Here is a 15,550-nt window from a genome sequence, read left to right as displayed (position 1 = left end):
ACTCCCCTCCCGTTGTTCAGCATGCTGCTCCATTTGGGATGGTGCTGATGGTGCTGCTGCAGTGGTCTGCTGCCTTCTCCTGCGCCTGGTTGCTGTCTTGGGTGGCATGTTGGGTGTGGCTGAGGGTCCCACTGTCATGCTTTTATATATGTGTCTTGTGGGCAGAGCTACTGAGCATACTCAGACCAAAAAAAACGGATCCGGCGCATTGCGGCGCTCATAGGCTTTCATTGTGTGAAAAAGCCGGACACGCCGAATCCGGCGTGTCCGGCTTTTTCGCCGGAGACAAAAAACGTTACAGTAGCCGTTTTTTCCAGACGCCGGATCGCGACACATTGCCGGATCCGGCGAAAACCGGATGAAACGCATGGCCATCCGGCGCAAATCCAAGTCAATGGCGGGGAAACCGGATCCGGCATTGCATTACGCTTGATCCGGTGCCGGATCGCGCCTGACAGCGAAAACCTGATGTGTGAAAGAGGCCTTAAATGTTAACAGTCTTATATGGCCAAAGGAACCATTGTGGATTGAATGTGAATTAGTATCGTCCATCACCTGCTGATTTCCGTAGTCAGCACCTTGAACTCTATGTCCTGTTTAATCAAACCTTTAAAAGTTGAAAACCCCTTTATATTACATTAAATCGGCAATAGAGATACAACAGGCCCCAGCGAGATTTGAACTCGCGACCCCTGGTTTACAAGACCAGTGCTCTAACCCCTGAGCTATGGAGCCTCTGACAGTTCTGCTCTGTAAACCATCCTACTGGTGGTGCAGTGTAAAACCTGACCCTGTTCACATTAGCATCATGTCTTCCAGTTATAACAGCACTGACAGAATGGTAATTCTATGTGTATTTTGGGTTCTGTTCACATTCAGTATTTGGTCAGTTTTTTTACATTAGTATTTATAAGCCAAAACCAGGAGTGGGTGATAAATCCAGAGATGGTGACGTGTTTCTATTAGACTTTCCCTCTGATGGTTCCTCTCCTGGTTTTGGCTTCTGAAAGATAAAAATCCTGGTAGTGGAGTTTATTTTTTTTTCTTTACCACTTTTCCTGGCTATCATGGAGAAATTGTGACTTTCACATGAATTTAGATCTCTGACTACAGTTTTTTTTTTTAAATCCTGTAGACATGGAGAGATGTTTCCTTTTCCGTGTTAGGTTGGACTTCTTCACTTTTTGGGTTCCCTCACGGTCCTCTGTTCTTCTTGTGCAAGCGATGACTTGCTGACGCCGACATGTGATCACAATAGCGAATCACTGCCTCTAATAGTCAAGTGGCAAGTGATTGGCTCAGTGGTCACGTTTGTATCAAGAAGTCATCCATGAGGCTGGGGAGATGGCAGGGACTTGTAGGGTGATTATTACTTCACTTGATATTTGAAAGAAGTCTAAGCAATTGGAAAAAAACTAGGAAGAGAATGAAGAATCTTTCTGATCTAGAAGTAAAAGGTAAGGCACTGCTGAGATTCGAACTCAGGATCTCCTGTTTACTAGACAGCAACTAAGCCACAGCACCACATATGAGATTGTGACTAAGTATCATTACAAGCTACCGACAGTTAGTGCTGGCCGTACCTGTCCGACTCACCTAGGCTGCAGACCCCTAAGGGATGATCGGTCTGATGTCAGATCACACTGCATGGGATGGCCGCACATCTCCTGACCCAGGCATGATGGCTTCATAGACATACATGAAACTGTGACGCTCGGGTCGGAAGAAGTGTGGCCAGTCTGTGTGTTACGGTTCAATATAGGACTCCTCTTAGTAAACATCTCCTAAAACATAAAGCTCTATTGTGACATGCTCTTTGAGGGAGTATTCATATTATTAAAAAGTATAACAAAATATTTCTTTATTTTCTGATCTCTAGCCAGGCTCGGACTGGCCCATAGGGGAACAGGGGAATCCACCGGTGGGCCACCAACCCCATTTTGTGGGCACTTGATTCACTCGGTAAGGCCAGGATCACACATGTGAGAAACTCGGACGAGTCTTGCATCTTAATACCCGGGAGTGGAGTGTGAAGCTGCATAGAAATACATATGATCCTGACCTAAAGAAAAAAACAAACCAGCATTTCATCATTCATTAACCAGACTTCCCAGTTTATATTTATATAGAGATATAGGTACATTTGAGAAATAGAGGGTAGTGTAATATTTGCATGCAGGTGTCAATGTTACTGGGGGGGTCCTTGGCTCCCCAGTCCGATACTGTCTCTTGGGGTCTAATTTCCAAAAGCCCCACTGACAATGAAAAGGCCATAAAATTCCCATCCTCCCACTGCATACAACTTCAGGTAGAGTTATGGATCGGTCGCCCTCACCCAGGGCAGCGAGGTACTCGGAGCCGGGCCCGATGATTTCAATGGGAAGTGTCACGACAGCTGTGACCCGGTCCGTGGCCCTGGACGTCCATTGTAAAAAGGAAATGTTGAGCGTGTGGATGATGATGGTTAAAGTTTATGAGTGAATGATTCGTGACGCCACCTGTGGTGTTCGGCAATGAAGATGTTAAGCCGACGCTGCAGACAGATCCTCTGGGACAGATGGTGTGGTGCAGCAATTATGGTGTAGCCCTCCACAGGTAGGGCTGTAGTCCCAGGGCAGTGTAGATGGAGAGGTAGTGAAGAGACGTAGATGGTGCAGTGCCAGGCACAGAGATGTAGCAGTGCTGAGTGTGTTGGCGCAGGAATAAGTGGAGGACACCAGGGCATGTAGTTCCAAAGCTTTACTCACAGTCTGTTGTGCATACAGGTGCCCGCATCCGTGCCGTGTCCTCCGGGTCAGGGGCTCAGTCAACCTCCAAGCTAGATGAAGTACTCCGTTCCAACACTCTGCCAACATATGTGCCTTTTCTGAACGTCTCCCTTTTGTGCCTATAGTGAAGTACTCCTAGTACTGATTTACACTGGAGTTCCTCGTGTTAGATGTTCCTATGAACTCTACTTGTACGGCAGACAGCTGTAGCCTGCTTCGGGGACTCCTTGCTACCATGTCGCGGCTCACTAATATGTTGTTGTTGTGCCCCCAAGTCTGGTGTGGGAATAAAGTGGTGACTACTTCTATTCCTCCGGTGTCTGCTGCAGGACCATCAGTATCCATAAAACCTCGGGGACCAGACCCCGGCCTTGCGCTGTGAACTTGGGAAGGGTTCTGCTCTAACCCTAATCCTTAGTCCTCCTCTCCTTACGTTCTGTACTAATCCTTTCCTTCTTATGGAGAGAGTCAGGCTTTCTATCAATATCCCTTTCCCGAGCCAGCGGACCCAGGTCACTCAGGTTGGCTGCAGCACTTCCTTCGTCCATCCCACTCAGGGGATCTTCACTCTTCCACTGACTCTGTCAGACTGACTAAATCCTAAACTCTTCCCGCTCTTTTGGTGCAGACTAAACTCCACCTGCCTCCCAGCACGCTTCGTGTTCCAAGCAGGGAGCTGTTATGATTGAGTCACCGTAGGAGGCAAAAACAGAAATGCTAGCTAAGTCCAGAAAGCCAGAGAGGTTGGCAGCTATCGGATTGCAGACACCTGAACCTATCAACACAACTAACAGTAGCCGTGGGGGGTTCCTACGATGCCCTAGACCCCTCGATCACAGCCGGAGAATTAAATAGGCCTAAAGAAAGAAAGGGGAAATCTAAACTGCCCCAGAGCAGACCGCAAAGCAATAGGCAGCCCCCAACATATAATGACGGTGAAGCAAGATGAAAACACTAACACAGACAGAAAGATAGACTGAGCAAAGAGGGGCCCAAGCTAACTAAATAGAAAAGGACAGGAAGGCTGCTGTCTGCAATCTGTGAAAAACCCTATGAAAATAAGAGCCAACAGACTGACAGTGAAAAAGGCCCTGAAGACGCTAGGCTTCAAAAAAGCTATGTCAGTACTCAGGAATATACTGAAGACAGAGCTACAGGCAAAAGGAGATTCAGCTCACCCCAGCAGGGAATGGCAGAATACTAAAAAGCAAGGAAAACAAAAAACAAAACAAAAAGCTAACAGGCAAAACAGAAACGTAGCTTTAGAGGAGCAGGAATCAGACTGGTGTCCTAGAAGTCCACAGAGAAATCACCCGTAGGGCAGAAGGGCGTCGGCAGCCTTATATTCAGTCCGTGACTCCACTCAGCCAGTCATCCTCATTAGACTCAGGTGCCTGATAATCAGGCTCATTACCTTCCTTTACCAGAATAGGGAGTTCACCAGACCCCAGTGACGAAGGGGAAAATGAACTCACAACAGGGAGCCACCAAAGGGTGCTCTGCTACACTACTGTGTTGTGTGGGATGCAGGTGTTGGAGCGTGGTCAGGAGTCTCCACATTACCTGGATGGTAGGGCACCACACCTCAGGAGGAGGTGCAGTACCTCTGGGGTGACTGAACCCTCAGAGGCGCCACAGTTACACTTTAAGGCTGTGTGCCCACGATGCGATTTTTATGCGTTTTTGCCGTGATTTTAAAAAACTCGTACAGAACGCCCCCCATGCATTCCTATGGCATTCCGCACATGCTGTGCTAATGCTGCGCTTTTTTCCGTGGCGGAATCGCATCGCGGAAAAAAACGCAGCATGCTCATTCTTTTTGCGGAATCGCAAAGAATTGCCGCGATTCCGCACCCATAGGAATGCATGAGAATCGCTTACTTCCCGCATGTGGCTATGCCCACCATGCGGGAAGTTAAGCATCTCATGTGCGGTTGGTACCCACGGTGTGGAGGAGAGGAGACTGTCCCCCAGGCCCTGGGTACCATACCCCTGTAAAAAAAAGAATAAAAAATCGGGGTATATTTACCTTCCGATGTCCCGCGCTGCCTTCCCGGCCTCAGCGTTCCCAGTAATGCCTTGCGGCAAGGTCCTGTGATGACGTAGTCTCGCGTGACTCTAGCGGTCTCGTAAGATCGCTATAGCAACGCGAGACTAACGTCATGACAGGTCTCGCAAGGCATCGCTGGGAACGGGAGCATCGCTGAGACAGCGCAGGACGTCGGAAGGTAAATATACTCCGATTTTTTATTTCTTTATCATTTTTAACATTCTATCTTTTACTATTGATGCCGCATAGGCGGCCTCAATAGTAAAAAGCTGGTCACACTTGTCAAACACTATGTTTGATGAGTGTGACCAACCTGTCAATCACTTTCCAAGTGATGCTTCAAATCGCTTGGAAAGTGCTTGAATTTCGCACGCGAAAATCGCGCGCAAAAAAACCCACGCGTTTTCTGGGAAGGAGTCCGGTTTTGAGTGTCCGGTTTAAAACGCTACGTGGGCACATAGCCTAAAAAAGCAGTTTAAAAAAACAAAAACAAAAAAAAACTTGTCCTACAGTGCTACATTTTTACACTAGGTATAATGAATAGGGAATAAAAAAACACACAGCACGTTGTAAAGGAACTTGTAATTTTGAAACAAAAAATGTGAAGGATTTTGAAAATATTGGACACCGTTATATAATATCTGCAAAGGAGTTTGTATGTTCTCCCCGTGTTTGTGTGGGTTTCCTCCAGGTTCTCCGGTTTCCTCCCACATTCCAAAGACATACTGATAGGGAATCTAGATTGTGAGCCCCATTGGGGACAGTGATGATAATGTGTGCAAACTGTAAAGCGCTGTGGAATATGTTAGCGCTATATAAAAATAAAGATTATTATTATTCTGTGATTTACACAGTGAGGAGAAATAGTCTGAAAGATGTAGCGAAAACAAAACACCGAACATGAAACATTTTAGTTTTTTTTTTTAAATTCCACTTGACCTTGTGTGGTTCCTACACTATATGGAGTAAAGTAATAGGACATGCTTCCTAATTAAATGAATTAAAATGATGACCATTCTTGCTGGTATGTTGCTCCGTGGCCCCAACTCAGGGGCCCTTGTGTAAGTCCAAATGCCTGTAAATGGGTGAAAGAGTGAAGTAGGTGGAGAGAACATGTTCAGAAAAATCTCTACGGAAATTGCTAGTTCGATAGTTTACTGCTCCAGACCTCATGTAATATGATTGATCGTGCTGCTGTAAAGGTTTGACGCTGACATGAATCTGGTTTTACAAGGCTGCCACCTTGTGCACAACTTGTGCAGTTTCAGGCTGGACCTGGATCCTTGTTGGCCTGTGTTACTGCACTCTGCATGCTTCCTTTTTTCCGTTGCAGAAAGTGCAGTCTGTTGTTTGCTGCATCTCTGTCATATGGACTCTTTGGATCTGTCCTGAGCAGTTTTTCAGAATGAGGACATGAAAACCAACAAGGGGATGTAGCTCAGTGGTAGAGCGCACGCTTCGCATGTGTGAGGCCCCGGGTTCAATCCCCGGCATCTCCAGGTGGTTTTTTTTATTTTTAATTAACTCTTGAAAGACCGCTTATACAGCTTCTTACTGCAGTAACTAAGTCTCTTTCTTTTACAACTCAATAAAAATAAGTCGTGCTCCTCCTGCTCCACCTTCTCATGATGTAATGGGTAAGAGACTGCGATCCCTTTACTTTTTACAGTCAGTGGCAGGATGAGAGGGTGAAAGGGTGAAAGGGTGAAAGGGTGACCATTCATGCACTGGTCTAAACCATTAGAATGTGACAGCTGCACCATACCTGTCCATGGTGCATCACCCATCTACTGCTGCTATGGTCATCAACTGTACAGTGATAGGAACAGGAACTGGGGAACCTAGAAGTCTGCGGTTAATGGATGCTGTCTATCTATCTATTATCTATCTGTCTATCTATTATCTATCTATCTATTATCTATCTGTCTATCTATTATCTATCTATCTATAATCTATCTATCAATCTATCTATTATCTATCTGTCTATCTATTATCTATCTATCTATAATCTATCTATCAATCTATCTATTATCTATCTGTCTATCTATTATCTATCTATTTCTATCTATTATCTATCTTTCTATCTATCTATTATCTATCTATCTATCTATCTATTATCTATCTATCTATCTATCTATCCATCTATCTATCTATAATCTATCTATCTATAATCTATCTATAATCTATCTGTCTATCTATTATCTATCTATCTATCTATCTATAATCTATCTATCTATTATCTATCTATCTATAATCTATCTATCAATCTATCTATTATCTATCTATTATCTATCTATAATCTATCTATAATCTATCTATCTATCTATTATCTATCTATCTATAATCTATCTATCAATCTATCTATTATCTATCTGTCTATCTATTATCTATCTATTATCTATCTATTATCTATCTATCTATTATCTATATTTCTATCTATCCATCTATCTATCTATAATCTATCTATTATCTATCTGTCTATCTATTATCTATCTATCTATCTATTATCTATCTTTCTATCTATCTATTATCTATCTATTATCTATCTATCTATCTATTATCTATCTATCTATCTATTATCTATCTATCTATCTATCTATTATCTATCTTTCTATCTATTATCTATCTATCTATCTATTATCTATCTGTCTATCTATTATCTATCTTTCTTTCTATCTATCTATCTATCTATTATCTATCTATCTATCTATCTATCTATCTATTATCTATCTATCTATCTATCTATCTATTATCTATCTATCTATTATCTATCTATCTATCTATCTATTATCTATCTTTCTTTCTATCTATCTATCTATCTATTATCTATCTATTATTTATCTATCTATCTATCTATCTATCTATTATCTATCTATCTATCTGTCTATCTATTATCTATCTATCTATCTATCCATCTATCTATCTATTATCTATCTTTCTATCTATCCATCTATCTATCTATAATCTATCTATCTATTATCTATCTATCTATCTATTATCTATCTTTCTATGTATCTATCTATTATCTATCTATTATCTATCTATCTATTATCTATCTTTCTATCTATCTATCTATCTATTATCTATCTATCTATCTATCTATCTATTATCTATCTTTCTATCTATTATCTATCTATCTATTATCTATCTTTCTATCTATTATCTATCTATCTATTATCTATCTTTCTATCTATTATCTATCTTTCTATCTATTATCTATCTATCTATCTATTATCTATCTTTCTATCTATCTATTATCTATCTATTATCTATCTTTCTATCTATCTATCTATCTATTATCTATCTATCTATCTATCTATCTATCTATTATCTATCTTTCTATCTATTATCTATCTATCTATTATCTATCTTTCTATCTATTATCTATCTATCTCTTATCTATCTTTCTATCTATTATCTATCTATCTATTATCTATCTTTCTATCTATTATCTATCTATCTATTATCTATCTTTCTATCTATTATCTATCTATCTATTATCTATCTTTCTATCTATCTATCTATTATCTATCTATTATCTATTTTTCTATCTATCTATCTATCTATTATCTATCTATCTATCTATCTATTATCTATCTTTCTATCTATTATCTATCTATCTATTATCTATCTTTCTATCTATTATCTATCTATCCATCTATCTATCTATAATCTATCTATCTATTATCTATCTATCTATCTATTATCTATCTTTCTATCTATCTATCTATCTATCTATCTATTATCTATCTATCTATCTATCTATCTATCTATTATCTATCTATCTCTTATCTATCTACCTATCTATTAATATTGATATCTTACTGAGATTATAAAATGTTTTTGTTAATGTAAAGTGACATTAGTTTAAAAATTCACATTCTTCCTAATTATAGAACAACAAAAATTACAAATTCGTCTCCGGCATTATTATAAAAAGCTGCATGATTTGTTAGGCTTATTAATCAACAAAAAGAAAACAAAACAAACAAAATAGCCGCCACAAATGTCTACATTTTACACATCTGTATCCCCAGACAGTGCCACAGAGAATAGAAAACCTCCATCATGTAGGAGGGCCTGACACAGCAACGGACTAAGACAAACTAGACCCCCGACGGCTGATACAACGGAGGTGGGCGAGACCCGAATGTGGAACATTAGCAAGATCCGAACACGTCTGGTCACGAAGAGGCGAATCGATGAACGCACAATTAGACCTATACACATATCTCCTACCACGGTGTACATTGTGATAAATGGACGGGCGCTTTCATGTCAAACCAGTCGTCCAGGCTGTAGTACATTGCTTCAACCCGTTGTAGATTTCATTTTGACCACTTTGGGTACAGATTGGCTTTGCGAAAAGAAAAAAATTATGTAAATGTGTTTTTGTTTTATGTTTTCATCTTCCCTGCCATAGAAATTACACTAATATCCACTTGCCTGCAACCACTTTACCTTTAGGCACAGAAGAATTTGGATTCGGGATAAAGTTATAAGTAGGACGAGGTGGCCGAGTGGTTAAGGCGATGGACTGCTAATCCATTGTGCTCTGCACGCGTGGGTTCGAATCCCATCCTCGTCGGTGGTCTCTTTTTGTAAAGTTGAAAGCATTTTGCGTTCGATAAATGAAATGATGGAATCATCCTCTAATGCTCTTCCTAATCCTGCAGATTGTGTCTTCAGAGAGGAAGAGGACTTGAACTCTATAGCGCCATCTGTTGAAAGCAGCGATCCTTCAAGTCACAATCAACCCTTTAACGAGTCTTGCAGACACTGTGTTTCGGGCTATTGACTCTCGTTAGTGCAAAGTATGAGAAGTGATTTGGCTAGGTGAGAGGCTCTGGACTGAGGTCTAAGAGGTAAGGTTTCTCCTTGTGGAGAGTGACATGCCAGCTCTGGCTTGTCAAGGTAAGGAGGCTTCCTAGGTTCTTCCTAATCCTCAAACATACATGGAGCACAATAGTGTGGTTTCATGTAATGGTAATGGTACTTTTATAATATAAAATTGGCTAAAGTGCCAAATTTGGACACGCCTGATCGACCTCTCACTTGGCAATCAGTTGATTGGCACGCCCATAGACTTCAGAGTGTCAACTCAATCTCTGAGTATCAGCTACTGGGTTCTCTCGAATGGAAGCCAACATGGACAATATCTATCATATCAATCATTGAACTCACAATTTGGTCCATGAACTCTGGCCGGCGCCAATGGTCATCAAAGGCCTACATCAAAGAAATAGACCATGTGCTGTGGGGCGGTCATAAAACCTGTGAGGCGGGAAGGCCGTTGAGTGTCCCATGGTGTGGTGCCCTCTGTTCTGTTGGTAAAGACAGCGCCTACACGTCAGATGGACATTGTGTCTCCAGCTTCTTAGAAAGTACTTAACCCCTGTGGTGTTTGGAATATAAGCCATAGTTCTTGAGGTGGACATCTTGTCTCCAGCAGAAATGGAGTTTAAACCTGTCCTCAGGCCTTTTGATACAAGGACTTCATCCAAATCCAAGGATACCTTATTCCAAGGGTAGCAGGTAACTTATTTTGGTGATAACTAGAGTTGAGCGACTTTGGTCGGATCGGGTTTCGTGAAACCCGAATGAAACAAAATAAGTTTCAGATGAAACTCGTCCGACTAGAGCAAAAAAAGTCGGAGTTTCGTCCGACTTTTATTTCCCATTGACTTGCATTGGGGTCGGGTTTCGGACGAAACTCCGACTTTGTTTTGCTCTAGTCGGACGAGTTTCATCTGAAACTTATTTTGTTTCATTCGGGTTTCACGAAACCCGATCCGACCAAAGTCGCTCAACTCTAGTGATAACCATTTCATTTTTTTCTTTTGCCATTTCTGTCTTTTGTCTTGCCATAAAGAGGAATAGATTAGAGAGCACGTGTGCACAAGGTTACATGGGAAAGTGAGAGTGTGTCCAAACCAACAGCTGACCTCGTGGCGCAACGGTAGCGCGTCTGACTCCAGATCAGAAGGTTGCGTGTTCAAATCACGTCGGGGTCAAGTGACTGGCACTCATTTTTTTTTTTTTTAATCACACATTTGCTTTCCAGCCAAACCATTTAAAATATGCTAAGTAAAATTGCCAACCTAAGATGTTAGAAAGAGTTTGTGTTTACAGCAAATGTACATCCAATATGGTGGTGCCTTTCCACAAATGGGCTATCAGATGCATCAAGCGGATGTAAATATATATATGCAACATTTATGTATGTACACACGTTTACAGTATTGCTGCAAATGTGATCTGTCTAAGGGTACAAGCCGACTCTGACCGAAGTTCGCTACTTGCCGCTACTACATCACAGCACTATAGAAATAAATGGGATTGCATTGTGACTCCTACACTACAGCGACACGCAAGTCCCGAAAAATCGAACTGAGTTTGATATTTTGTGACTTGTAGTAGTGTAATGCAACCCCGCTTATTTCTACAGTGCTGTGATGTGCAGCGGCATCAAGCTAACTTTCATCATGAAATGTCTGTGACAGCCAAACATAGATACAAGTGAGCCTTTAGCATATTGTTTTTTGACCTCAAGTATTCAGAGCAGCTTGTTAGAGACATGTTCTAACCAAATGCTTACCAGTGATGACCAAACGTGCTGGGATAAGGTGTTATCTGAGCATGTGTGGCGCCCCCAGGAGTATGGCCACCACAGTGGCTTTGCCTTCCTCCAGGGGAGGGTAATGCCAGGTTTGGAGGCAATGATGGGTCTCTCTCGCAGTCAATCTATGCATGCAACACAGTTCCACTCCAAGCCAGCAGGGGGGACTCTGAACCGGAATTAAGGGGAGGAGTGCTCTCTGAGGGCAAAGAGGGAGGAGTGGTCAGTTAGTCTGCGGAGGGTGAAGTGTGCAGACATGTGGAAGGAGTGCTGAGATAGAGCTGAGAGGAAGAGCTCATCTCCCGTAAGAGCGCATGAACTGGACCCTGGTCTCCACGGCTGTATGGACACTGATGGTCCTACAGCAGACACCAGAGGAGTAGAAGGCTGTAAATGCAATACTCCCATCTAAGACTTGAGGGCACAACAGCAACACTGATAGTGAGCCGGGACTTAGAAGTGAGGAGTCCCTGGAACAGGCTACAGCTGTTTGTCGTACGAGTAGAGTTCTTGGGAACATCTGACAGGAGGAACTTCAGTGTAACTCGGTACTGGAGATCTGTTATGAGTTCATTTTCTCCTTCACCTCTGATGTCTGATGAACTCCCTCTGCTGGTGAAAGGAGGTAGTGAAATTGATCTGGATGGGAAGAACCTGTCATCTGAACAGGTGGAGTGTGATTGGACATCCGGAATTTCTGAGTGGATATAAGGCAGCCGACGCCCTGCAGGGGTGCTGGTGATCCTTTCTGCTCTGGGCTCTGGCAACCAGTTTAGTTCCTGTCTACTAAAAGCTAAGTTTTTGCTCTGCTATTATTCCATGAGATTTTGTCTGTTTACTTAGTGTTTGTGTTCAGCCTGCCCTGGTTGGGACGGGCTGAACTCCATTTTTGTCTCTGATCAGTTGATCTCTTTGCTCTGTCTTCAGAATATACCTGAGTGCTGATATAGTGATTTTGAAGTCTAGTGACTTCAGGGCCTTTTCTATCAGACGTGTTGGACATTATTTTTGGCATGGTTTTTTGCGTGATTGCAGCCAGCATCTTTTCTGTCCTTTCCTATCTAGTTAGTTGGGCCCCATCATTTGCTAAGCCTGTCTTTCTGTCTGTGTTTTCATCTGTTTTTCACCGACAATACATGTTGGGGGCTGTCTATTGCTTTGGGGGTCTGCTCTGGGGCAGTTTAGATTTCCCCTTTCTTTCTTTAGGCTTATTTAGCTCTCCGGCTGTGACGAGGGGTCTAGGGCTCCGTAGGAACCCCCCACGGCTACTGTTAGTTGTGGTGAATAGGATCAGGGGTCTGCAATCCGCTAGCTACCAACCTCTCCGGTTTTCTGGACTTAGCTTGTGTTTTTGTTTTTTCCTCCTCCGGTGAATCATTCATAACAGAGATCCCTCAAACAAGCGCTAGTAAGGAGACTGCACAGCCCGTCTGCTGAGAGAGCATCCCTGAGCTGCTTCCAGGCTAGCCTGCTCCAATACCATCTGTAATCAGGACCCTGGACTGCATTTACCAAGTAAAGGTACAGAAATTGCACCCCGCTGTGTCTTGTCTGCTTCCTACCTTTCCGGCACCACTACATCCCCGTGCCAACCACATCTACACTGCCCTGGGACTACAGCTTCACCTGTGGGGAGCTTTTACATCTTTGCTGCACCATACCATCAGTCCCAGTGGATCTGCATGCAGCGTCGGCTTAACACCTCCCTGTCCGAGCACCACAGGTGGCGTCACAAACTATTCATCTAACTACATTCCACCATTCATATCTTCCTATTACTTGGGCGCCCAGGGCCACGGTCCGGGTCACCGCTGCTGTGACACATCCCACCGACACCGGCCCGGCACCGAGTATCCCACAGCCCTGGGAGGGTGACCCACATGCTCGGGTGCTAATCAAGTGTCTTCGGAGTGCTCAAATAATATGTTCGATTCCTCGCGGCTGCATGTCTCGTGGCTGTGTGGCGCCCCTAAGGCTCAGTCGCCACAGAGGTACTGCACCTTCTCCTAAGGTGTAGTTCCCCACCATCCGGGTAAGGTGGGAACTCCTTTCCACACTCCAACACTCGCACCTTACACAACAGGGTAGTTCTGCACAACCACATTGCGGCTCAGTGCTTAGAGAGTAGCAGAGCACCTCTGGTGATTCCCTGCTTGGAACACTGGATGTGCTGGGAGGTGGGTGGAGTTGAGATCCATATAAAAGAGTGGGAAGGTTTAGAATGACAGGTCAGTCTGACGGGAGGTCAGGCGGGAAAAGGACAGTCAGTCAGGAGAGTCTGAGGATGGGTCTGAGGAGAAGGAGTGCTGCAGCTGCCTCAGTGATCTGAGCCAGCTGGCACGGGAAAGGAACAGAAGGAGAAAGACGTAGAACTGCAACCTAAGCTTCCATAAGAGAGAGAAAGAACAGTGCGGAACCAAGGAGTAGGAGAACAGAGAGGAGACATGGGTTGGAAGAGGAACCCTGCCTATAGGTTCTCAGCGCAAGGCCGGGGCCCAGTCCCTGAGGTTGTATGGACACTTATGGTTCTGCAGCAGACACCAGTGGAGTAGTTGGCTGCAAATGCACTACTCCCATCTAAGACTTGGGCACAACAGCAACTGAATAGAGAGTCAGGACTCCGGAGAAGGGAGTCCCCGAGAGAGGCTACAGCTGTCTGCCATACGAGTAGAGTTGTTAGGAACATCTGACAGGAGGAACTCCAGAGTACCACGGTACTGGAGCTCTTCACACCTTAAGGCGCAATAGAGGAGTCGTTTAGGAAAGGTACATGTTGGCGGAGTGTTGGAGAGGAGAATCCTGACTTACCCGGGAGGTTGATTGAGTCTCTGCCCCGGAGGACACGGCACGGAGGCAGGCACCAGTGTGTACCATGGACTGTGAGTAAAGCTTTGGAACTGCAAGCCCTGGTGTCTTCCATTCATTTGTGCGCTAACACCGTCAGCACCGCTACATCTGGGTACCATCCTTTACACTGCCTGCGCCTTTCCACAACCATTACAACTACACTGCCCTGAGACATCAGCCCTGCCTGTGGAGGGCTATACCATCACTGCTGCACCACACGATCTGTCCCAGAGGATCGGTCTGCAGCGTCGGCTTAACACCTACCTTGCCAAACACCACAGGTGGCATCACAAACTATTCCATTCCACTTAAACTACATCACATTCAGCCATTGACTTGGGTGCCCAGGGCCACGGACCGGGTCACCGCTGCTGTGACACATCCCCCTGACACCGGCCTGGTACCGAGTACCCCGCAGCCCTGGGAGTGTGACCCAGCTGTTTGACAGCAGCAACACATGCACTTGTTTGTTAGGGAATCCTTACATGTGTTATTGCAGTCAAACAGCCGCAAGACTCAAACATAGTAATAGAGCACACCGAAGACACTCGGTTAGCACCCGAGCATGATCAGATAACACCTTATCCCAGCACATTTGCTCATCAGTACTTACCTCATATGATCACCTCCTTGTTTAGAGGAGAGGCAGAGGCGTATGTTATGAATGAGTCACCGTAGGAGGCAAAAACAGAAATACTAGCTAAGTCCAAAAAACCAGAGAAGTTGGCAGCTATCGGATTGCATACCCCTGAACCTATCAACAACAACTAGCAGTAGCCGTGGGGGGTTCCTAAGGTGCCCTAGACCCCTCGATCACAGCCGGAGAACTAAATAGCCTAAAGACAGAAAGGGAAATCTAAACTGCCCCAGAGCAGACCCCAAAGCAATAGGCAGCCCCCAACATATAATGACAGTGAAGCAAGATGAAAAAACACTCACACAAAGATAGGCTGAGCAAATGATGGGGCCCAAGCTAACTAAATAGGACAGGATAGAAAAGCTGCTGTCTGCAATCCGCCAAAACCCTGTCAAAACAAGAGCCAGCAGACTGATAGGGAAAAAAGCCCTGAAGACGCTAGGCTTCAAAAAGACTATATCAGTACTCAGGTATTTTCTGAAGACAGAGCAAAAAGGAATTCAGCTCACCCCAGCAGGGAATGGCAGAAATCCAGAAAAACAAGGCAAAAAAAACCAAAACACAAATGCAAAAAGCAGAGCAGAAAACTTAGCATTTGAGGAGCAGGAATCAGACTGGTCTCCTTGAAT

The 15,550-nt window shown here is 43.9% G+C and overlaps 4 non-coding genes across 4 annotated transcripts; 3 read left to right on the top strand and 1 right to left on the bottom strand.

Annotated features, from left to right (window-relative positions):
• Nucleotides 1-662: 662 nt before the first annotated feature.
• On the bottom strand, nt 663-735 carry TRNAT-UGU (transfer RNA threonine (anticodon UGU)). The gene has a single exon. It is a non-coding gene; the product is annotated as a tRNA-Thr (tRNA).
• Nucleotides 736-6,245: 5,510 nt separating this feature from the next.
• TRNAA-CGC (transfer RNA alanine (anticodon CGC)) lies at nt 6,246-6,317 on the top strand. The gene has a single exon. It is a non-coding gene; the product is annotated as a tRNA-Ala (tRNA).
• A 3,007-nt stretch (nt 6,318-9,324) lies between these two features.
• TRNAS-GCU (transfer RNA serine (anticodon GCU)) lies at nt 9,325-9,406 on the top strand. Its single transcript has one exon. It is a non-coding gene; the product is annotated as a tRNA-Ser (tRNA).
• A 1,354-nt stretch (nt 9,407-10,760) lies between these two features.
• On the top strand, nt 10,761-10,832 carry TRNAW-CCA (transfer RNA tryptophan (anticodon CCA)). Its single transcript has one exon. It is a non-coding gene; the product is annotated as a tRNA-Trp (tRNA).
• The last annotated feature ends 4,718 nt before the right edge of the window (nt 10,833-15,550 follow it).

The sequence above is a fragment of the Dendrobates tinctorius genome, unplaced genomic scaffold, assembly GCF_039654945.1.
Source record: "Dendrobates tinctorius isolate UK_male_01 unplaced genomic scaffold, ASM3965494v1 ptg000211l, whole genome shotgun sequence".
Lineage (NCBI taxonomy): Eukaryota > Metazoa > Chordata > Amphibia > Anura > Dendrobatidae > Dendrobates > Dendrobates tinctorius.
Note: the sequence above shows the minus strand (reverse complement) of the source record. Positions and strands in the feature narration are given on the sequence as shown.